The sequence below is a fragment of the Petaurus breviceps genome, unplaced genomic scaffold (assembly GCF_028583685.1).
Source record: "Petaurus breviceps papuanus isolate PSGF00001 unplaced genomic scaffold, PetGlider_PUasm1.0 90418, whole genome shotgun sequence".
NCBI lineage: Eukaryota > Metazoa > Chordata > Mammalia > Diprotodontia > Petauridae > Petaurus > Petaurus breviceps.
This window is the reverse complement of record NW_027187246.1, coordinates 1,168,756-1,195,249: the sequence shown is the minus strand read 5'-3', so window position 1 is coordinate 1,195,249 and position 26,494 is coordinate 1,168,756.

Below are 26,494 nucleotides of genomic sequence, written 5' to 3'. Positions count from 1 at the left end.
GATAGCACACTGCAATGCAACAGTGCTTATCCAGAGAACCGAGGAATAAAGGAAGCTGCAGCAGGATTCTAGCATGTGCACAGAACTCCATCAGGCTTAAAAACAGGGAGGGACTAGCATTCAGTGGTGTCTAGTTCATTCCCCAAAAAGTGGCTTGGGGCAGAGAGCAAGGCTTATAAAATGTGAATTATCAAGAGTGTGAGAAAGCTGAGACACCTCTGAAGTTCAACTCCCAGGGAAACTATAATGAAAGGTGGGGTCAGGAAGCAAGTGATAAAATGTCAGAAGGAAAAAAGAAAGGCTGAAATTACCAAAAATCTCTAGAAGAAGGAAGCTCAGTCAAAGCTCTTGAGCACATGCAGATAAATCAACAGGAAATATATTCATAACAGAAGGGAATAAGGCCTCCAGATCATCTGAACATTCAGACATCTATGAATAACTATTGGAAGATAAAGGAGAAAAAAATGAATACCTGATGAGGCTGAGGACCCTGTGGATGCCTAAGAGAACATGGATCTACAGCAGGCTTTTCCCAAATGGTTTAAGAGAAAAATAAGTTATGAAAGTAGAATGTATATCTTGCACAGCAGAAATATGCAGCAAAATAAAGGGGGGCAATGTGAATCCATAGTAGAAAATCTCACCAAAGACATAGAAGTAAAAGACTATCTGGAAGAAAAGCAAAAAGCATTAATATTAAAAGAAAACAATGTCTACATAAGCAAAACATAATGATCCCAGATATAGATGAATAGACAATTTAAAGATTATAGATCTCTGAGAAGAAACTGGGAAGTCAAAAAATCTGAATACCACGATGCAAGAAATAATGCAACAATATTGTCTAGAACTGAACTCAGAAAACAAGGTGCCAATTGAAAAAATCCACAGATTGCATGGGGGGAGGGGGGAAGGGAGAGAGAAACACCTATGCTGCAAAGTCAGAGACAAATAATTGCTAAATCAAACAATTTGAATGACAAATAACAAATTTGTCAAGCAACCAGGGAAAAGAACTTCAAATATAAAGGCAGAAATTCAAGTACCACAAAACTATACTTTACCCACCAGAAACCACAGGAAGAAATGAAATGATGTGTTCCAAAGAGTAAAGGAATCCAAAATGCAAATCAAGGTGCTACATTCTGAAAAACTGAACCTAATCAATAATGAAAAAAGATATTCAATAAAAAAAAGGCATTTGAATAATACTTATCAAGTAACCAAACCTGAGAAGACTTTTGGCTTTACAAATACCCCATATGATATAAATACAAAAAAGGTAGAGAAATACAGCAACCAAGGTTATGAAATAAATTACCCCACCCCCCCAAAAAAGAAAAAAATTCTAAAAATACAAGACACTTAAGGAATTAACAGAAGAGAAACCTTAAAGAAATGTCTTTCCATAAGTACACAAAGAGACAAGAGTGAAAGTAGAAATCAAATAAAAATAATGATGGAGGAACAGGTCTGACTGGACAAGCTATTCTGCCAACACTTTTAAGAATACGAAAAAAAATAAGTATGTAGGCTTCTATACAAATTTTGATTGAGTAGAATAAAAGTGATGTTCAGAAATAATTTTGCCATTAAAAAAAAAAACTTGTGAATTTGGAGAGCAGTTCAAATGAACTCAGCGTGTATAGTAGAAAGAACCAGTGTTGACATCTGAGTTGGGAGTCTCATTCTTATACTTATTTATTAGCCATGTGCCTATAGGTAAATCACAACTTCTCTGAGTTTCTCATTTGGAAAGTAGGAATACCAGTACCTTCTAAATTTGCAAATTTTACTTGACTAGAGTGTTTTGTAAATTTTCAAGAGATAAAATATCCCAACACTCCACCCACCTACAAGTGAATTCATGTTGATTTTTGTTTTGTTTTGTTCATAAAACTGAACACTGGGAATACATATAAAAAGGGGGAGAAGAGGAATAGGATAGATGGGTATATGTGATGCAGCTTAATCAAGTCTAAAGTTAACAATGTAGGAGAAATAACTGCAATAATATCTCAAGAAGAAGAGGGCTTAGAGGAGAATTGATGAGCTAATAAAGGGAAGGATAGAAAAAGAAAGGGCAAACTCATTTTAGTGATGGGAGGGGGTCCTACTGGGGAAGGTTCTCATGGGAGGGAAAGTGAGATTATATATATATAGTGAGATTCTATAATGGGAGTTAAGGACCTTATGAGATTTGACACTTAGAGAGATCACTCATCCTGACTCAGGAAAAAGAGAATCAAAATCCTGGGGGAAAGGAGAAAAACTGATACCCAGAAGGAAGAATGGGAGAACATGGACCCAGGGAGATATCTTGGCAAATGGGGAAGAAATTATCATGGAGAGAATGAGGAGCAAGAAACAGCACAATCAGGGACATTGGGAAATTCCTACCATGTGCAATAGCCTCTCCATCACCTGTAGTAATATTGGTATTTATATATTTTTTAAAAACACACATAGAGAAAAAAAATAGGGATGGAGTGGGTGGGGAAATTCTGTAAGACAATAACACAGAAGTTATTTGGAAGAAATTTAAAAGTCATTTATTTAAAGAAGAAATAAATAGAAGGGTCATGAATCAAAGAATCAAATCTAAAATAGAAAGGAAAGAGAAATACTTAAATCAACTGCTTGACTCTCACTTTAAAAGTCACAACTCCTGAAATTTTCCCCATCAAATCCATAGTCCTTTTTTAAAGTCCTACCTCAGGCTCAGAACAATTATGAGTAAATGAGCTGAGATACTGGAATCTCCTATTTCTCTAAAGACATTGACATTGTCCAAAAATCTCTTTTTGTGTCCTTGAAACTACTTTTCTCCAAATTCATATTTCTCCAGTTTTTAATACACAAAAGTTGTTTCTGTGTGTCTTTAAAACATTATACTATTGACATATAAGCAAGGCATAATTTTGCATTATTCACAAGGAGATTTCAGTCTTTATATTTATATCAGTTTGCTTACTGTCTAAAATTGCTTAAATTTCATCTGAAAACCATTTTTTCATATGCAAATATTAACAACTTTTATTAAGATAAAATTCTTTTCCTATTCCTTTTAGGCACCTAAATATTTAGCTACAGCAGAGGTAATATCTTATATCCTTTCATAATTAATATAAATCTTTTACTGCTTTTACACAAAAAATGCTTTATATTTTTGGCTTTTTTTTTGGAGGGCAATTGGGGTTAAGCAACTTGCCCAAGGTCACATGGCTAGTTTTTGTGTTAAGTATCTGAGGTCAAATTTGAACTCAGGTCCTCCTGACTCCAGGGCCAGTGCTCTATTCACTGCACCACCTACCTGCCCACAAAAGTGCTTTTTAAAAATTCCTTTCAGCACAAAACAGTTTTGTTTATTTTAAAGAGACAGTGTACCTTACAAAATTAAGATTTAACCATATCTCATATTCCACCCATTCCTACCTTTCAAGAATTTTGATCAACATTCCATCATCTGTGCTAATGAGAGAGGGAAAAAATAATTTGTGCAAATAGTCATAAATATGGAACCAATTCATTGATATTGTCTCTCATGTCCCAGGGTTGTTTTTTTTTTCGCTCCCACAATTCCCAAGTCAACCTCTGTATTTGACCTGGAATGAAATTGTCAGGAACAGTAGCTTTTCAGTATTTAGTGATCTAGAAGTCACTAATATTATATTATTATATAGATTTTTAAGGCCTTTAAACAATCAAAATAGATATCATAAAACCCATGTTTTGCTCATAGAAGAGTTCCTCATATCCTAGGAGACAATTTATTCTTGGAGTTCACACTTTCCTAAAAAGCAAAGGTATATACTTTCTTAACTCAAAACAGATTAGAAAAGAGAGGTGACCAGAAGTAGGAATGCTGACAATGTAAAATCCAATGTCTAAGAGGAAAGGAAAAGACAGAAAATTATTTAAAATATCCCCAAAGGATACATAAGATGATAGGCACCATAGTGTAGTGGAAGATCTCCTGACTTAGAACCAGGCAAAAAGTGAGCTTCAATTCTGCTATTAAGACTTGCTAGCTTTGTGATGATCCAGAAGTCACTTAATCCAATTAAGCCTCAGCTTACTGATCTGTAAAATGAGGATGATAACATCTATGCCTACCTCACAAGACTGTGAGGATCAAATAAGATAAAATAAAGTACTGTAGAAAGGCTAATTATGATTATACAATCATAGGATTTACAAACTAAAAGAATTTAGAAATGATCTAGTACAATCCTTTCATTTTTAAAAATATACTAAGACTTAGAAAAGGGAAGTGACTTGCCCAAGGTCACAAAGATACTAAAGAGCAGAGCTGAAATTCAAAGCTTATGTGTTGGGGGCATTTAATATAGTAGTAAGTAATTTTAAAACCTCAGGAGCTACTGGGAACAGTATAATAATTGTTTATAATGACACACCTGGGTTATTAAGAAATCTCCTTTGCCTTAACTATTGTGAATACAATAGGGGAAGTAGGACACCCAGCACATAAAAGTAGGTGTGGTTGTGTGAAAACTTCTCCTGCTTTAGCATGTACATTTAAATTGAAACAAGTAACTGCCATCACTGCTATTTAACTCCATTGATCTTGAAACTGGTTTGACCATCCTGCCACCAGAGCAAAGCAAAGATTTTTTGAGATCTGTTCATGGTGAAGTAGCAAGTGTCTTCAATCAGGATTTTTCCAGGATTGTACTTTTGTATCTCTGTCATTGTACCACTGGGATGTGTCCCTTCTGGGAAAGATTGCAGAAGGAATATGACTTGTTTGTCATTCCTCAGTATTTCAGTATCCTGCTGACTGAATTCTTCAGGAGTTTAGGTGTAAGGAACCCTATCCTTCCAAAAGGAAATGGCCAGAAGTTTGTGTTAAATAGTCAGCAGAGCATTCATTCTCCTTAGCTTCTCCTGAGCCATTTCATTCTCTTTGAAACGTCTGTGTCAGAGGTCAGAAGATGCTAATAGCCATATGCTGAATATCACAGATGTGAAGGCACTGCTTAAGAAAGTCTTTCATTTTAGAATGTTCTCAATCTAAAGTGGTTAAAATAAGAAGAAAAAAATCTTTTGGTACCAAAAAATGGTCATCTGTCTAGATAACAGAGGTTTGGGGAACATTTATATTTTACAATTCAAGTAAAATGTAACAAAAATTTCACATTCAGGCAATAGGTGACAATTATATTGCAGTAGGTATTTGGGACACATGAGCTGACTCCACATCTTTTTTTCCCCCTCTCATCCTCATGATTCTATTGAATACATGCATAATTAACTTGGTATTTCAAAAACTAGTTGACTCAATGAAATATGGCAGTATTATCATGATATATTGTGAGATTCTCTCATTCTGCTGATTTTTGGTTATAAAGTATGTAATTAGCTCATGCCATTCTTCATAGTTACCTGAGAGTAAATGACAACATTCATTATGGCATAAAACTAAACATAAAAATGAAAAACTGGAAACAAAAATGCCTGGTTCCTTCATTATTGAGCTCAAGGACAGTAAAGAACCATTTATGAAATCCTAGTATCTATGTTTTAAAATAGTATAGGTTACTGAAGAGAAAAATTAAAACCTTAACTTAAAATGAGAAAGTTAGAGCTAGAAAGGACCCTATAGAAATACTCAGATCCCTTCATTTTACAGTGAAGGAAACTGAGGCCAAGAAAGGGGATAGAACTTTTCCCTAAAACAATGAACCCAGATCTCATGGTTCATAAACCAAATTATTTTCTACTGTACAAGTTTAAACATGGAAAATAAGGCAACCAAAATTTTTCTTATAAGTCCTATTTTCTGTACTTAATTATTAGACATTCCAGTAGGTGTCAAGTCATTTAACAAAATTATACATTTTCAGAAGTCATCTGATTGCAACTTGTATTTGAATAGGAATATTTCTACAGCATCCTCAACAATGAATCATCTGGACAATGTGGAAAGACTGAAGTGAAAGGTAATCTATTCAAATATAATACAACACATTGTGTTATGATGCAATACAACAACAGGCCTTAAGTATCTACCGTGGGCAAAATACTGTGTTTAGTGCTAGCAAAATTAAAAGAGTATAAATGCCCCATAGCCACTGCCTTAATGGAATTCACAATCTAAAATGTGTATGACACACAGATAAATGTCTTACAGTAACATAACAAAAAGCTGTGAGAAATCTAAAAGCATATCTAAAGGTAAGGCTTTGTGTTTGACATATATTTTTAAATGAAAGGTAGGAGGTCAACAAGTATGGACGAAGAGGCTATTTCTAAAGGTTTTTTTGGACTACTTTTGGACAGCTCTAATTGTTAGAATGTATTTCCTTGCATCAAGTTGAAATCGGCCTCTTTAACTTCTACCACCAGCTTCTAGCCTAGATGTTCTCAAGCCAATCAGAATAAGTCTAATACTTCTTCCATATGGAAACCCTTCAAATATTTGAAACCAATAATCAGTGTGATGGCAGTATCATTTAATTACTGTCATGAACCTCTTTAGGTTTCCCTTTGGTACTTTTTTCTATTGATATCCATAACCAGTCAACTAATTGCTAAGTATCCTGCCTCTTCTGCTGTTGCTGTTCAGTTGTTTTCATTCACATCTTTGCAACTACATTTGGGGTGTTCTTGGCAAAGGTACTGGAGTGGCTTGCCATATCCTTCTCTAGTTCATTTTGCAGAAGAGGAAACAGAGGCAAACAGGGCTAAGTGACTTGCCCAGGGTCACACAGCTATCATCTGAAGCTAGATTTGAACTCATGAGGATGGGTCATCATGATTCACAAATCCAGTGCTCTATACACTGAACCACCTAGATATCCCACATCCCACATCAGTTCTAAAGCCAGTGGAACCCAAGTGGTTTATCAAGGAGAGAATTCTAGTGCAGGGCAGCAAAAGGAGTTCTGATATAGCTAAGGAAAAGACTAAAATGTCCAAATTGGTCCCAAACAAGAAGATTCCAAAGAATCATCATTTTAATTATCATTAGAACCTCTTAGGAGTCCTAACTTCCTTTATTTTTTTTTCAGCTCAAGTCCCACCTGATACACAAATTCCATCCTTACCATCCTCTGACTTCCAGCTTCTGGTGTCTTACTCAAAAAACTACCTTGTATTTATTTTGAATATATTTTTGTCTGTGTATATTTTATCACTTAATAAAATGTAATCTCTTTGACAACAGGGATTTCAACACAGAATGGTGCTTGGCATATAGTATGTACTTAAAAAATTAATGTTCATTAGTTGTTTGACTGATTGATTTTCTGAAGGAAATCATAAGAATCACAGTCCAAATCTAGGTCCTTAGTGAGTTCATGGGATCTCTGGATACAAATATAGAGACATCACTTCATAGCTCTATTATGAAAATCATTTTTTTGTGGTTAACTTTGAGAAATCAGTGTTTTCATTTTCTATTTCCTCTGTTGACACAGTTCACAATCCTTCCATTCTTTAATAGACCACCTTCAAAAGTTGCAGTGGTTAGAAAACAAAACAAAACACCCTTTGCCTAGGGGCCAGATCTCTGCTAACAAATCTCCCCAGACTTAGATAGCTTAGTCCTTAGGGAACAGACTCAAAAATCCAAGCCTTCCTACCTAGTAGGATCTTTCAGTGCCTCTGCTTCTATTAACATGGACTTCTATTATTCAGGCTCAACTCTACTGCCCAGTAGAGGGCTTCAGTTGGGATTCTGTTCAAATGTACTTAAAATATTATGTTCTGGGAAAAAGGTGAAGGATTTTTAGGGCAACTAGGTGGCACAGTGGATAGAATGTGAGGCCTGGAGTCAGGAAAACTCATTTTCCTGAGTTCAAATCTGGTCTCAGAGACATTCTAGCTGTGTGACCCTGGGCGAGTCACTTAACTTGTTGCCTCAGTTTCCTCATCTATAAAATGAGCTGGAGAAGGAAATAGAAAACTACTCTAGTATCTTTCTGAAGAAAACCCCAAACAGGGTCATGAAGAGTTAGGCACGACTAAAAAATGACTGAACAAAAGGGATTCTTCCATTGGTTGATTATGGAACTCACCACATTCAATTTTCTATATAGCAAAGTTTAGAGGATGGGGAGGGACATTCTGTAGTAATTTAGAAGTGAACCAACCAAAACAACTGATTAGGAAATGACCATCATCACGTTTCTATGCAGATCAATGGTCCCCACCTGATTTTATTTTACCTCTGCCTGGCCAGCCTCAAGGTAAAAGAGAAAGAACCAATAATTTAGAAGGACAAATAAACCCATCCTCCTGATAAATTGTAAACAAACCATTAAAGATTGCCTAGCTGAAGATATATCAAAAGGAAAGTGTTTTTTGACATAATTGTGCCCTCAAGCCTGAAGCACTGGGGTCCAGTATATTAGGAGCCTTTTGAATCTAATGAAGGGTTCAGGATGAGTTGGAAAGTTGTTTTCTATTTACTAAAGAAAGGGAAATCATAGTTAAATTAATTGATGATTAATCACAATTGAAGATCAGAAAAAACTTGCCTCTCATTAGGTGTTTGTATTTATTTAAATTTTTCATTTTTCATCTTATTCCAAGATGGCATTCTTTAATCATTACTGTTAGCTGTTTTAATAAAAGACTATCAGGTTTATTTGTTTTTTAATTAAAGCATAACAGCATGAAAGTCTGTAAACATGTTTTTCAGTTAGCCATTTTTATGAGAGAAACCTAGTTGTCTAGACCATGAGGCCATATCCCATGACACAGTTCAGTCTTGAAAAACTGTTTCTTTAAGAGGAAACAATAGTATTATAACGTTAGTAATAATAACTATTAAAGCTTAAAATTGCACTAAAACATTTGGAACACCCTATGAAGTCCTTTATGGTTGACAAAGCACTTTTATCAACCTGAGCTCATTTAATCATTACATCAGCTCCATGAGGTTATTATTCCCACTTCAGGTAAGTAAAATGACTTACTCATGATCACAGAGCTCTAAACTATCAATGATATTCAAAACCATGCTTTTCCTGAATCCAGATCCAAACCAATGCCCAGAGCACCACATTACTCCTATACTAGTATAGCAGGGAGAATTCCATGGATCATGCATGGAGCTGAACTGAACTCCTCAGGGACATTTCTGGTAGGCCATATTTACTAACTTAGTGCTGAAAAATTTAGTGCTTGGGAATGACAAAGCAAAATACATATTGGTTTGTTAAATCACATGACTTTAGTAAAAGATGCCTCTGTCAAAGAGAACTGGCCAGAATATCAGTAGATATTAGAGGGAGAAGCATATTCTCTCTCTCTGTCTCTTTCTGTCTCTCTGTCTCTGTCTCTCTCTGTCTCTGTCTCTCTGTCTCTCTCTCTGTCTCTCTGTCTCTCTCAGAGAGAGAAATCCTGTGAGAGGAGGAAAGGAGCTCTCTCTAGCCACACCTAAAGGGATAGATGGTCTGCTTATTCATGATAGCAGGAATTTTTGCTCCCAGGCAAACTAGAATGTAGGCCTCAATCCCATAACTACCTCTTCCATTTGGTCTTCTTTCCCAGAGTTTAGGTGACTAGGCAGTAATCCTTGCAATGGATGCTATTAGTTTTGGGGGAAACCTCATGAGTTCCGGTAGCTGGAAGCACCCCTCCGTGAGTGTCTACAGCTAATACAATGTTTCTTGGAAGAGAAGATGACCACTAGCAGGAGGATGAGCCCATGCCTTGACGGGCCTTGCCAGAAGGCATGGACCTTGAGGGAGCTATTTAGAAACTGCAGAGCCAAGGTGGAAGTGAAATGCCTATTCCATACTCCCACTAAATATCCCATGTTTTAATATTTTTGGTATCAATATCCCTGGAGAGTACAATAGGAATTATATATTGGGAATAGGAATTATATATGGTTATGTTGTATTTCAGTCTTTATTAATGCACACTTTGAGTCTCTTATGTTTTTAGCATTTCTTTTGAGTGGAAGAAATATATAGTTGTTCTATATGTGATCTATGTTGTATATTGAATTGTATATATACTTTTCAACTCCCTTCTAGAGATACCTTACACATGAGCAATATTAAAATTTTATATGATTCTTCCCCACCTCCCCTCCCCCACCAGGTCCCAAGGGTGAGAGTGTGAATAGCCAGAGAGTATGACAGAAAAGAAAAGGCTTACTCCCCTCAGGTTCACCTAGGCTAATATGTTACATATGTGTGAGTCCACAGTTAGGGTTCCTTTAGTACTAGGGGTGAGGGCCCCAAACTATTCAGGTCCAGTGACATTCTTTTTTTTTTTTTTAAAGCAATTGGGGTTAAGTAACTTGCTCAAGGTTACACGGCCAGTTATTTCTGGGTGTGGTGCTGAGTATCTGAGCCCGGATTTGATCCAGGTCGTCCCAACACTGGAGCCGGTGCTCTTACTCGCTGAGCCACCTGGCCGCCCCTAAGCAATTGGGGTTAAGTAACTTGCTCAAGGTTACACGGCCAGGTGTTTCTGGGTGGGTGCTAAGTGTCTGAGCCCGGGATTCGATCTCCAGGTCAGTCTGACACTGGAGCCGGTGCTCTTACTTGCTGTGCTACCTGGCCGCCCCGATCCAGTGACATTCTATTACATTAACTTCACATATTTAAAATCATGAAGCATAGAAGCATAGACTTATGGGAGGTTTGATGTAAAAGAGTCTCCACGGAGATCTAGTCTTTTTTTTTTTTTTGGTCTCAGAATTCCTTTTACAATCTTAAAAATTATTGAGGACTTCTTCCAAAGAACTCTTGTTACATGGGTTAGCTATAACTATTGATATTCACAGTTAGAAATGAAAATGTCCTGGCATTGTTACGATCATAATTTTGATTTTACTAATCACCTGAAAGAGTCTTGGAATTGCAAATAAGGGCCCCAGACCACTATTTGAAACATGCCAATACAACCCAACAAACTAATACTGAGACCCAGAGAACTAAAGTGATTTGACTGTGATCTTGCAATTGGTGAGTGGAAAAACTAGAACTATAATCCTAATTGGCTGATTTATGGTCCAAGGGTCTTTCTACTGCATCACAAATTTCAAACCAACACAAACTTTTCTGATTAGGTCCAAAGCATTCCACAGATTGATACATATGAGTAGGAAAGCAGTCAGATGTCATTCTGTTCATTTCATACTAATCTCATTTCCCTCTATGACATCTCCAGCAGGAGAGGAAGTATGGCATAGTGGATAGAGTTAGTCATGAAGAAATACTAGTTACATGAACCTCTCAATGACATAGGCAAATATAAGTTGCAGAAAAGGTGCCAATATGTGTTGCTATAGGAGTATGTTAATGTGGGAATTCCCTATCTCATGAAATCAAAGGTCTAGTTCCTATCCCAGAGCTGTACAAAGGTTAAAGTTTATTTCCCACGTCAATCCAAAAGTCTGCTTAAGATCCTCAGTGAAAGAGAACCTTCTTTCTATCAAGGTGACCCATTCCACTTTTGGACAGCTCTAATTATGAAGATTTTTGTTCTCTTCATCTCAAGCTGATGTCTACCTCTGCAGCATGTACCCGTTGTTAATAGGTTAGCTCTCTAAAACTTCTTTCCCCATGACAGCTCTTCAGATACTAGAACATAGCTATCATCATCTTCTCTTATGCCTTCTTCAGGTCAAAATATCTCTGGTTTCTTCAACCAAACTTCATGGACCTCTCACCTCTAGATTCTTTCCAGATTGCCTATGCCCTCCTAAAAATGTTGTGCCTAGAACTTAATATTGCCCCTAGATATAATCTGATGTGGTGCTACAGTGGATAAGGCACTTACCCTAGGGACAGGAAGACTCATATTACTGAGTTCAAATCTGGCCTCAAACACTTACCAGATGTGTTTCCCTGAGTAAGTCATTTAACTGTTTGCCTTAATTTCCTCCTAAAATGCCCTGGAGAAGGAAATGGCAAACCACTCCATTATCTTTGCCAAGAAAAGCCCAAATGGAGTCTCCAAAAAAGGGACAGGACTGAAACCAAAGAATAACAATAAATAACAATGATCTGATGACTGTAGGTGACAATGGTATTATTAACTCATTTGCTCTGGGTGGCAGACCTCTGGTAATGCAAACTAAGACTTCTTTGGGATGGTTTTATTCTGTTTGGCTATTGGGTGGTTGCTGTCTTAGTCCTTGAAGAGGACCAAAATGACATCACTATGATAGAGTCAAGGTACAGTGTGTCCAACTGTGGCTGTTCAGACCAATATGAACTCTCCAAACTCTACCACAGATTGGGCACAAATAATCCACATATTTGGGAGACTGCTTTATCACAGGACTGACTCACATTGACTTTGAAGTTAACTAAGATCCCTCAAGATCATTTTTATAGAAACTATTTTCCAGCTACCCCTCCCTTATCCTATACTTAACCCAAGTGTGCGATTTCATTTCTATTAAAATGTGTATTTATTTGATTTGTCAGATTGTAGTAGGTGTTATGATCTTTTAGGGTATTAGTTTATTCAGAGTGTTAAGTATTCTTCCCAGCTTTTTGTCCTCTGTAAATCTTACATGATTGTCATTTCATTCATGTCACTGATTAAAATATTGAACAGATGCCTACTCCATGAGAGAACTTCCTCCATTCTTTCTTGGGCATAATCACTGAAATTGTTTTGTAGCTACCTAATTCTTTGATATCATCCAGTCCACTTCAATTCATCTTTTTTTCAATGGGTATCATGAATATCTTTGTAAAATCCCCTGCTGACATACCAATACAAGACACACGCTACTTGAGAGATTTTCCTGGTCTACCACTTCAGTTGAGTTTTGTTTGTTTTGTTTCAGCTTGTTTTGGGTCTCAACCAATGATGTCATTCATGTAGGGAACTCCAAGTGAGGAAATTTTCTCAATGCAGTATGGTCTTGGAGAGTCTCTGGGTGTAGGTTTTTGCCTTTTTTTTTTTTTAACAAATATATATAGGTCTTTCAGAGTATTAGGAAGAGTATTATGCCAAGAGTCAGGAGACTTGAGTTCTAGCTTTGGCTCTTCAATGCCTAGAGGCTTCAATTTGATTACATACTCAATAAGTAACCTCCCAATAAGTCAGCCTCCCACTCAAAGGAATTAGAGTCCTCTGGATCCCCATTCTAAGCTTTGTCCATGCATGTACCTCTTCAGCTGAGAGAGAGAGAGAGAGAGAGAGAGAGAGAGAGAGAGAGAGAGAGAGAGAGAGAGAGAACAAACCAAAGGATCTCTCTTGTATCACCTGTTTGGCTATCTAGGTGGGTCAGCATAAATCTTACAGGCCTTGAGAGCTACTTTGCAAAGGGTGGCAAGGAAAATTAGGGACAATTGTCCATAGCAACTAATGGTAGCTAGCTCCAATTTCCACATGGCAATAGTTAGTCTGCTGTGCACTTAGTGCTGCTGCAGTGAATGCTTAAAGAGAAAATATGTCATTGTAACAAGCCCCCACAGCAAAGGAATTAATATTAATGTGACAAAAATTGTTCCTCCTTTTGAACCTTTGGTGAAGACTGGAAAGGCAGTGATTATTAAAGAATTCAGCTGGTTTCAGAACTGACCTTAACCTGGAAAGCACTCAGCAGCAGCAGAGGGGGAGCCCATTAAAAATGTACTGCAGTGTGCAGCTGTCTGGCTAACCTGGGATTCCAGGCCTCCAGAGCTCCTGCCAGCCTGTATTTCAAAGCCAATCTGAAAAGCAGCCAACAGGTCAGCCATCAGTAACTCTGCACAGCCATGAAAGTGAGAAGGGAAAGGCAGAAGAGGAGAGGCCCCCTGAGTCACAAACCCCCAAAGATAGAAATGCAAGGTTTGTAGATTTTTAATGTTAATGACCGTTAAATATCATCTAGTCCAATTCCATGATTTTGTGGATTAGGAAACTGAGGTCAAGAGAAATAAAATATCTTGCCCAGGTACATGACAGAGCCAGGATTTGAACCCAGGTTTTATACTACCCGAAACATTATTTTTATTTCTATTATACCATGAAAGGACTTCAGAGAATAATTAATCCTCACATACTTCCCTTCTTTTTTAACAGATGAAATGTAAGCCTTCATGATGGTTTTCTGAAGCTAAACTGGGTAGCTTTGCAAAGGTCACAGAATGATTTAGGACTAGAATCTAGCCTAGAACACAGATTTGTTGACTGAGTCTAATGTTCCTTCCTAATGTTCTCCAATGGACCACAAAGGGACACCTGTCAGAAAAATGAAAGTTCCAGATAAATCACACATTTCCCTGCTCTTCCCCACTGTTCAGGTAAAATTCTTGATGGGAAAAATAAGTCACAAATCACAATAGGGTAGCTAGCTAAAAAATGTGTTGGATCAGGTCAAGTATAGCCCCATGGACTGCTCCTCCTGTCCTCAAACACCATCTCTGGTATTTATCAGTCATTTAGCCTTGGGCAACTCTAACCTGGTTGCTTAGCAGTAAAGCAGATATTGTCCCCTACCTCATTCACAGGCTTGTTATGAGGAAAGTGGTTTGTAAACCTTCAAACGCCATAGACATGGGGATTAATATATTGGCACTAGATAATGTAGAATAAATCATCACAAAATCTAACAAAATTCAACAAATAAAATATTAACAATAAAATCAAAATAAAATGTTAACAATAAAACCATGAAACAGGAAAATTAGAATCTCAAAATATGCCACATGTAGAGTGCCTTGCTTGAGATCAACAATTATGTCCATAATGAATTCTTGGCAAGTTATCAAGCCAACTCCAAGCTTCTTCATTTGTCAAAACCAAAAGAGTTTAACAATATGATCTTTAAGTTTCATAATAGTTTTATGACTCTATTGTCATTTCTGGCCTCCCCCATTTATGCCTTTCTCTAGTTTTAAGGGACTAGCTAAATTGGTTAACTGAAAACTCAGTGTGATGACCAATAGTTCAACTATAAGGAAGAAAATAAGATGAGTGGACCATTGGATTTAGAGTTATAAGGATCATAATTTACTCACTTAAATCCTACCTCTATTATTTAAAAAACATACAACCTTACTTCTGTTTCCTCATCTATAGCATACAAAGATTGGGCTCAACGACTGCTAAAATCTCTTTTGGCTCTGACACTGTGTGATTCTGACTTACTTGGACAAAAAAAGGGAAAAGTAAATATGGGACTGTCTGTTCTAGCATTCATACTCATATTGTGATAAATGATGAAAGATTTAAATATTAAAATAAATTCTCATTTGCTTTTTAGGTTCTTATCTACAGAAGGAAAGAAAAACATGAATGAAACAGTATTAGGTTCCTAAGTATCATGGGACCTCTATTGCTTCTTTGGCTATGTTCTCAGGGGATCAAGGAGTCTAGTTACAGTACTGAGAGGAAGGCCAAGTCTTCTGAGGTCTTTCCTGAGAAATCAGGTGGTTCCATCCTCATTTCCCCTCTTCTGATTGTATTAACAGCACCCCCCCATACCCTACACAACCACACACACACACACACACGAGCATGCCCATGTGTGCATATAATATAATTACTTAACACATATAACATTTGTTGGGGGGAAGGAAGAAAGAAGAAAGACAGAGACAGCTAGGTATGGAGAAACAGAAACAGAGTTAGAAACAGAGATCAGAGACAGAAACAGGCAGAAAGGAAGAGACAGGGTGAGATCTGGAGTTGTGATTTCATTTTGGGGAACTTTGAGTTTGCAAATCTTCAGTGATACAAATCTACAAGCAGCTTATCAGATACTTTACAACCTTCAGAAGCTGTCTGCGGCTCTGAGAAGTTAAATGACTTAGCCTTGGTGTCACATATCTTTTGTGTATCTGAGTCAAGACTTGAACCTAGATTTTCCTTACCAAGAGCTAGCTCTATTCCCTATGGCTTATTGCCAGATAAAGCAGAATAGATAGATAGACAGACAGACAGACAGACAGACAGACAGGCAGGCAGGCAGGCAGATAGACAGATAGACAGATAGACAGATAGACAGATAGACAGATAGATAGATAGATAGATAGATAGATAGATAGATAGATAGATAGATAGATAGATAGATAGATTTAGAACATTTTTTAAATTGGTATTTCACAATTACAGTTGAATCATTCATTTTTCTGACCTCTTAAGCCTTCCATAATCTGGCACAATCCTACCTTTCAAGCCATATATTACCCATCATCAGTGAGTGCTCTAAAGCTCCAAACTTTTTTCCAGACCTCGTAAATTCCCTGTACCTTCCCACATCCATACCGTTATCTATCTTTATCTATCCCTATGCCTAAAATATCCTCCTTTCTCTCCATTTGCTTATTCTTTACCCATCTTTACAACTCAAATGCCACAAATGCCAACTCTTACAAGAAGCACTCCTTGATCTTTTCCTGTTGGTAACAACCTTCACTTTCAGACCATGAACTATTTCATTTTGCATCACTCAAAAATGTTTATCATGCATTATTTTGTATTTTAATCATTTGTGCACTTCGTAAGTTTCATAAGGGCAGTCACTACTGTGTATTAACTAAAATTTTAATCTCTTCCAATGGTACACAGAAATTTCTGTGCAGTGAAAGTATAAAAGCAATATTTATTCATTAAACCATCTCAAAAAGTACCTGGCAACTACATACATTCAGGTTTGCCTTTGAGTCAGATCTTTTCCCTGTATTCTGAATCTGTTGCTAATCTATGGGACAGATCTTTATCACAGATTCAGAACTAGAAGGAATGACAGAGGTCATCTAATCCAATTTCTTCATTTTATACATGAGGAATATGAGTCTGAGAGAGAGGAAATGAATTTCCTAAAGTCACATAGATAATAAGTAGCAGAGGTTGGGATCTTAACTCAAGAATGGGAACTGCAAATCCAGAACTCTCTCCATAGTACCACTACCACTCTGAACCCTAAATTGCATCCCTCTTATTCCATTGACAAGGCACCTTTATGCGTCCCTCAGTCTGTTTATTCCTGAAGTCATTGCCAAGCTCCCTTATTCAAAACACAAGGGGATTTGCTGTGGGAATGGAGCACAGGTCACTCCAGACCCTCCTCCAGGAAATCATATCAATTATTACTGTCATTAATCTCACCTCAGATAATCTTAAAATTTAGTTCATTCTTCAAAGGAGGTTATAACACTCAGCCCTCCAAAAGGGAAACAAAATATAACATTTGACCTTAACTACTTTAAACACATTATCTCATTTCTTTTGGTTTTTGGAGAGCAATTGGAGTTAAGTGACTTGCCGAAGGTCACATGGCTAGTTTTTTGTGTGTGTTAAGTGTCTGAGGCCAGATCTGAACCCAGGTTCTCCTGACTCCAGGGCCGGTGCTCTATTCACTGAGCCACCTAACCACCCCACATTATCTCATTTCAAACCAACACATGGGCCATTTCCAGTTTTCCTGATCTGTATCTTACCACCCAACCCAGATGGCTTTGGAGGAAAAAGTGAGGCTGGTGACTGACCTTGCACAGCCCTCCCTCACTTAAATCCAATTCATTTTCAAGTCTTGGCATGGTCTTCCTGACGTCATGGTCCTCTTTGAGAAGGAAGGGTAAACGACAACAATAATACATTAATGATAGCATAGTGATATATGTTGCTATGATATCATTATCCCCATTTTATAGACAGAAATATAGGGGGAAAGAGGTTAAGTGGTTTGACAAGAGTTATAAAAATAAAAGTGTAGGGGGCACAATTCAAGCCTGAGCTCTCCTGATTCCACCTCTAGGGCTTTTTTATCATACCAGATTCCCTCCCCTAACCTAGAACATAGTTGTATCTTTGTCCCTCAACATCAGAAGGGGTCTGAGTGTATTTTATTCTTTTTCTTAAGGCACAGTGAAGCATGTTGGAGCCAATTTTAATGTTTAAATAAGTTATTTTTAAAAAGAAATCCTTTGGAAAAAAATCCCATTGCTTACAGTTTCCCTATTGGGGAATAAACTACTAAAATCTAAAATGTGAATTGGTAATCAAAGAACTGTGAGTCCTAGTTTTATCTGCAGTGCAGCCCTACTTACAAAGACTTCAAAACAAAATAATAGCTGAAGATAGTTTCTCCCTCCTGAAGGAATTTCACCATCCTGCTTTTGTGAGGAGTGCTTAAGTCAATTTGTCTTCATTTGAAAGAAATCACCATGCCCATTGCCAGCTACAAAAATATAGAGATAATTTTTCCCCCCTCAGGGAAATATGCTAATAACAGATTGTGGATTTTTACTCTGCAATTTGGCATAAATGCATAGGCTAAATCAGTGGATAGTACTTAAACCAACTGGTTCCTAAAGTCTTGATACTTAGAAATAGAAATCTACCTAATCTGCATAGGGTTTCCCCCCCCAAATCTGCATAAGGTAGAACAATGGGCCAAATTTCAGAAAATGAAATCTAACAAGGATAAATGTAAAATTCTACACTTTGGTTCAAAAAATCAACTTTGCAGATACAAGATGAGAAAATGTTAATAGAAATACATATGAAAAGACATGGGGGTTTAGTGGACTATGTATCTAAAATGAGTTTGGTACTTTAGTTTAGTATTTACTTGCAGATATATGTTATTTGAATTTAGACTGTGGAATGTCAAACAAAGAAGTAAAAATGACTTGAGCCTGTCTTAAGCCATGATACCTATGTAACAATCCTATCTTGATGACACCTGGAAGTACTGTCTTCAATTTTGGCACCACATATTAGGAAAGACATTAACAAGTCAGAGAACATTCTAAGGAAACACTGCCAGAAGGAATTAAAAAGTGTTTCAATAACTGTATCTTGGAGAAGATGGTTAAGGCCATGGGAAGACAGGCTATGTTTTTGTTCAATGCGATCCACTAATGGCAATGGATATAGAATTTTTAAAAATAATAATAATTTGAGATGTGAACAATTGACCAAGAAGTTAATATCTGAGAATGGAATTTAGTCTGCTGGACTGTGGTTTAAAATATAAGGACAATAGATTTCTGGCCAGAGATGGAGTACAGCTAACAAAGGCAGCAAAACTGTATTTGCAGAATGTCTTGCAAATCTGATCAAAAGAATTTTTAAATAAAAAGAATGGGAGAATGTTTACATATGCATATCCTATGAACTTTGTACCATAAAGTACCTACAATGAAGGAAGAAAAATAACAGTTGAGAAACCCCAAAGTTTACAACAGACAAAATCCAAGAAAGGAAATAGGAGTAAAATCCATATTCTCAAAGATGTATACACAAATGTTCAACATATAAAAAGGATTAAACGTACTAATTGATAATTATTATAACTTACATTTATACAGTGCTTATTATGCACCAGACACTGTGCTAACTGCTTTATAATTATTAGCTCGTTTGAACCTCACAACAATTCTGGGAGGTAGGCACTATTATTATCCTTGCTTCATAGATGAGGAAATTGAAGCAAACAGAGGTTAGGTGACTTGCTCAGGATAACACAGCTAGTAAGGATTTAAGGTAAAATTTGAACTCAGGTCTTCCTGACTCTAAGCCTAGCACTATCTGCTAAGCTACTTAGCTGACCCTAAATAATATGAGGAGGAATATTTTTTTCTCATTAGGTATCACAGAGACTTGGTAGCAGGAAACCCCTGATTATAATAAGGCTCTGGAAAAGCATACCTTACTTAAATGAAAAATAATAGACAAAAGGAAGAAGGAGAGAATAGTTTATATTAAGAAAGTATACTGACATGAGGAAATCCAGGGTCTAGAATGGGAAAGTATTTGGTAGAACAGATTTAGGTGAAGGGGAAAGGAAGAGAATTAGCATATATCAAGCCCCTCTTATATGCCTGACATTGTGCTAAGCATTTTCTACATATTTTGTGAGAATCCCTTGATCCCCCCCAATGACTCAGCAAAGTATTATTATTCCCATTTTTAATAGTTGAAGAAACTGAGGCAGAGATTGTGACTTGCCTTTGGGTCACAAACTAGGAAACATCTAAGGCTAGATTTGAATACAGGATCTCTTGACCTCAGGCTCAGCACTTTATCCACTGGACTATTTAGCTGCCTCTGGGAGAAACAGAAATGATTTTCGAGGAAAAAAAAAAGAGTTCACAAAATACAGAAACAAGGCCAGGTATTATAAAGTGAACATAATAGCGCAACATAGTCCTCTAAAAATAGTATCAGATATGCTAAAGCTCACAATGAGTTGAGGCTGGCGAGGGAAGCTAAGAAAAATAAGATTGATATTTTTAGCCACTATCCTCCAGCCACATAATCCTGGGGTCAGTTCTACTCTGGCTCTTGACAACATTTTTCTTGACTATTTCCTCTTTGAAGCATTTTATCCATTCTTTCCAAAAAATGGGCATTTGTTAACGTGACTTACTTAGCCTTCCATGTGGTAGGCTGGTTTCCTCAGGTGCCTCTCAAGGAGGAAGTCTTAAGATTGTCTCAGAGTTGGAATAAAGGGTCTCATGACAGGGAGAATTGATGGCATTACTGTATTCCCCTCCTCACAGGGAATCCTCATGTATTTTATATAGGGAGACTGGCAATGGCTTGGAGACTGGCCATATGGGGGGACTCATTAGGGATGGAGTAGTTATTGTTGTTGTTTAGTTCTTTCAGTGGTGGACAACTCTTTATTATCCCATCTGGCGATTTCTTGGTAAAGATACTACAGTAGTTTGCCATGTCCTCCAGATCATTTTACAGATGAGAAAACTGAGGCAAACAGGGTTAAGTGTCTTGCCCAGGGTCACATAGCTAGTGAGGTCATATTTGAAATCAGGTCTTCCTGATGCCAGGCCAGGCATTCTATCTTAGCTGCCCCACCAATAGAATAAGAGGTATGTAATTAGGGATCAGTGTGGTACTGTGGAAAGAGTGGTGTATTTCCTATCCCAGTGCCTGGAGTTCAAATACTAGTCTATGTTACTTATTATTTACATAACTTTGGGCAAGTAATGTCATCTTTATGGGACTCCTTTTCCTCATGTGTGAAATGAGCAGATTGGGCTAAATTACTTTTGAGATTTCTTCCATTTCTCTGAGATTAGCTCCAAGCTATTTTGTCTATATCTTGTTTATGCACAATTATTTGCATGCTGTCCTCCCCATTAGACATTGAGTTTCTTGAGGACAGAGACTTTTAAATTTTTTATTATTTTTCTGTGCTTTTCCAGTACTTGGCAAAGTGCCTTGCACACAGTAGGCAGAGTGATCACTTAATAAATAACTTATTGACAACTTGAGGAAATTCATTGTCCCCAAAAACCTGGATCATAGAGATTCATTGCTCCAACCTTCTCACCTTAACCTGTAGGATGGTAGCCAACTTGCACTTTGAAAGTCCGTACAGTACTTATCCAGGCAGAATCTCAAAAGTAACATACTTTTCAGGTAACTAGAAAATTCTTCTTTTCCTCCACATTCCCTCAAAGCAAAATATGGTTCTTTAGCTTCTTTTTGTTAGCTTTCTAGGTCAATCCATGTGGTAAACTTTCCATTTCGCAAGGCTGTCCCCTGCCACAAGGGTTGTTAGGGGCTCATGAGTGTAACAACTACCACACTGGCCTACCCAGGATGATTGCTAGCACAGGTTTTTAGATCTGCTTTACTAGGAAAGATAGCTGTTTAGTGGGTCAATAATCTTTTTAAATTACATTCACTAGTTCAGGGGGAAAAGCTAGCACCCTGAACTTCAAAGAAAATACAAACAGAGAAAATACAAGCAGAGAAATAAAGACCAAAAGACAGGGCTTGGACAGCCTGAATCAACTATACACTTTACATACATCCCTGGATTGAGAGAACCTTTACATCTAAGCAGTTGGGAATCTCTGAACATATGGCCACTCAGAATCTCGACCAGGGAATCACAAGATCCCTTTCATAAGCGAGCTCCCAAAGCAAAATACCAACTCAAAGTATAAATATATATGTTTCTCAGAGCCAGAAGGCATCACAATCCTTGTGACTCAGTGCCTAATTAGAAATTAGCAAAAAGTGTGAAAGCCTTCCTACAAAGCAAGCGTCTTCTAAGCAAGCTTCCCTTAATGGGCTCCAGGAGAGGCCTATTAATGGTCTGGGAAGATCTTAAATCCCATTAACATTACAGTGAGCAAGGCCTAATTGAATCCAAGGCACAACCAGCCTTTCTGATGATGAGAGGATACCATGTACTTAGCTTCCTTAAATTCTCAGGTAGCACATTCTTGTCATGCCCTAAAACAGAGAGAGGCAAACAGAAACCACTTCACAAGTAGAAACCCACAACTTGTTTCTCCTTGCTGAATGCCAAAGAGCTCCCTCTACTTCACTGGCTGCTGGGTTCTGATGAGGACAAAGTCATTTTGGGGACAGGACACACAAGACATAACCGTATAATACACAAGGCATAAGTATGCAGAATTTGTAGAATCTGATGTTTAAGCAAAAGTCCAATCATGTAATATCCCCAAATACCTTTTTTTCATCTTTCTTCTGGTATTTCCATTTGTTTCTTTCTGACCAGAAACTCTGAGGGTCTCCCCCTCCACATTGATTCTTTTGAGAGGGCAAACTAGGCCATCTTTTTTTTTTGCTTGCTTTTTGGAGGGGGGGGAGAGCAGGGAAATTGGGGTTAAGTGACTTGCCCAAGGTCACATGGATAGTAAGTGTTAAGTGTCTGAGGCCGGATTTGAACTCAGGTCCTCCTAACTCCAGGGCCAGTGCTCTATTTGCTGCACCACCTAGCGGTCCCTAGGCCAACTTTTGCCTCAATTCTTACCTAGTCTTTAACTACTGAATGGACATTGATTGCCTCCGACATACTGAGACCTGGGAAAAACCTTACCTCAAAAAAGCCAACATCTCCCCTTGTATCTGGGGTCATTGTTGGTCCTCTTGACCTAAGTCTTGCCACTGGATTCAAATGACTCTGGAGGATAGAGAGAAGCTGATGTCTTTGCACAGCTTTGCCTTACTTAAATCTGATTCACCTGAAAGGTAAGACATCCCTCTTCTGATGTTATTGGTCCCTTTTGAGAAGAAAGGACAAACAGCAGCAACCTTTTGCTTCTGAAACTACTAAGTAATCTGTCCCAACTAGGGGGGGGGGGGAGTGAAAAATGTATTTAGCTAACTGGAGCAGACAAAAGCACTGAAGATAAAAACAGAGGAACAAAAAACGAAATACATTTATCTAAAGAAATCTATTGTTCTCAGCTTTTCATCTCAGACTATCTCCCTCTAATTCCTCAATCACCAGTTCTTTCACTAGTACAAACAATAGAACATCTACCATGGGTCAGAGGAAGATGTTTGCTTTACTATAAAATATTGTCAGTTTCTGCACAGTCCTTATCTTGATTTTACTCCTTCCCCCCACAATCAAGTAAGCTCTGAGGAGAGATCAGAGATCTTCTCCTAAGGAGAAGAACCTCTGGCTTTGTCTATTCTAAGGCCAATATGTGGCCTAGAAATGTGGATGCAGTCCAGACTCATCCAGCAGCAATAGCATATTTGTATGAACTGAGTGGAAATCATGCTTCACAGAAATGTTAATAAGTCTGGGCTCATTCTCCCCAGAGACCAAAGTGTTTATAGGAGAGTTATACCCCCAAGGTGCTGGAGGAGGAAGGGAAGTTATTTGTACTTCCATTTACACTATATCTATGAAATAAATATCCTTCGGAAAAAAGAAATCTTAAAAAAAAAGAGCATTGCACAAAGTATGTCTACAGAGTAACAAGGCTGCTTTTTTTTAAAGACTCAGAATGTAAGCATACACATCAGTCTTGTGTCTTAAAGCAATCACTCTGTATGGAAATACGTTTATTCTGTCAAGGTTGCTATTGCCCAAAGCTTGTCCCAGATCATCCTGAGGACTACACAGCCATTCATGAACTGTACCAGAAGACCAGACCTTGTTCTTTAGAGATACATTGATTCTAGTCAAAAATAGTGAAAATTTGACATGATAAAGACTGATCAAGAGATATGCTTCTGGCCACACTTCACAAAGAAGACATGCAGAAATGTTTTGGGCAATGGGCAGGTTATTGGATTAAGTGTGAGATCTCCCAGGCAAACTCATTGAAAGAGCACAGCCAGACTCTAGAGGTACATACACTGTGATAAGAACAATAGCTGAGTGTTTACTGTGTGTCAAGTCCATTGCCAAACACTTCACAATTATTATCTCATTTTATCCTCACAACAAACCTAGGCAGTATGTGATGTTATTATCCCCCTTTTTTACAGATGAGGAAACTGAGGGGAAAAGAAGTTCAGTGACCTGCCCAGGATTACATAGCTAATGAAGCAGCTAAATGGCTCGGTTTCAATAGAGTGCTGGTCCTGGACTCAGGAAGACCTAAGTTCAAATCAAGCCTCAGACACTTACTAGCTTTGACATCCTGTGCAAGTCACTTAACCTCTGCTTGCCTAGGAGGAATCTGGTTGGCACAGTGGATAGAGTTTTGGGCCCAGAGTCAGGAAGACTGATCTTCCTGGGTTCTAATCTGGCTTCAGACACTTACTAGCTCTGTGACTCTGAGCAAATCATTTAACCTCTGTTTGCCTTAATTCACTGGAAAAGGAAATGGCAAACCACTCCAGCATCTTTGCCAAGAAAACTTCATGGACAGTTATGGCCCATGGGGTTGGGAAGAGGTGGATACAAATGAACAACAACAGCTAAAGTAGTAAATAAATAACATAATAAATAGCTAAAAAGCATCTAAGGTGGGATTTGAACTCAATTCTTCCTGACTCTAGTTCCTGCTCTTTATTCACTGCACCATCTGGCTGCAAAGAGTATAGAGTATTTTAAAGTTTGCAAAGCATTTCATGTATATTACCTAATCTTAGCTCACAACCTCCAGGAGAGGTACGTGCTATAGGCATTATTTTTTCCATTTCAGAGATGAGAACATTGAGGAGAGTTGTGAAGTGACTTTCCCACGGCTTCCCATATAGTAAGTACTTGAAACTGACTCTCTTTTGAATCCAAATCCTATGTTCTTTTACTGTGGAGAAAATAAGTCTCACTGCCTTATAGTCCTCACCTTTAACATTCCATATATTAAGCCCTATGTATTTTTACCACATCTGTCCTTTCTATTTTTCTCTCTAACTTCTCAGATCTGAGTTCAGTGTTTGCTCTGATACTTCATTTATCTCTAGAAATTTCATATGGATGCCTTATCAGTATCTAAGCAACACTCTAATCTAGCCTTGGCAACTAATTCCTTTACACTGCAGCATGATACACAATATTTGACCAGTATGGCTATGAGTACAAAAGCTTATCACCAGATGACCGTCCAGGAGAATGAAATGTTCAGTCTGGGAGAAGCATGAAGCCTGTCCTACCTGTTCAGGATGGGGTTATGAATCGAGGGGATGAAAGTGGTGCCTGCATTAACAAAATCACATATGTTTAAAATATCAAATAAGAATTATTATTTTTCTTGTGGATTCAATATCATTTCTGCCTAAATAAACAGCTAAAACTCTCTTCGCCCTAGATTCCCCATCTGAAATATACAAAGTTGGAGAGGGGAGTCTACCAAATGATTTCTAAAGGCACTTCCAACCTTAAAGCCATCTTTCTCCTTTTTAAAAGTTATCCTATGCATTGCTTCCAGATTCAGATTGTAAACCAGTTTTGCTCTGCACATATTACATCTCTTCAAAAATTGTCACTGGATCCCTGTTTTCTACAGGATAAAGTCAAAATACCTTACCCTAACACAGAATCATTCAAGGGCCCTCAGAGACCATCTAGTTAACTCCCTCATGTAGAGATAGGGAAAGCAAGGACCAAAAAGGTTAAGTGAATTGCCCAAGGTCACATAAGCATAAGAGCAGGGATTTGAACCCATTACTAAGAAGGAACACAGTGAATAGAATACTGGGCCTAGAGTCAGGAAGACATCTTCATGAATTAAAATCCAACCTCAGACACTTACTAGCTCTGTGACCCTGGACCCAGTTTGCCTCAGTTTCCTCATCTGTAAAATGAACTGGAGAAGGAAATGTCAAACCAATCCAGTATCTTTGCCAAAAAAACCCCAAATGGGGTCACAGAGAATCAGACACAACCGAAATGACTGAATAACAATAGTCTGACTCCAAAGTCACTGTGCATTCCACTGTGTCTCCAATAGGCTCCCCAAATGAACTCTAGCTTACTCTACTTTAATCCTTTCCTTTCCTTTTTGTGAACCTCCTGCTCCACTGGTTTATTCATTCTCATCATGTCTATTTTCCCACCTTGCACTTTGCTCAGGCTGGGCATACTCTCCACTTTCTTCTCTTTTTGTGTACTATCCCCCATGCTTGGAATGCTCTCCCTCCTCTTCTCCGCCTCCTGATTTCCCTGAGTTCCTTCAAGCTGTAACTAAAGATCCTACCTTTCGAAACGTGTTACCAGATCCCCTTCAATGTTAATGCTTTCTCTCTGAGGTTATCTCTGTATACCCTGTATATATCTTGCATACACATAGTTATTTTCCTGTTTGTCTCCTCCTTTACCATGTAAGCTCCTTGAGGGTGGAGACTGTTTTGTTTTATTTAC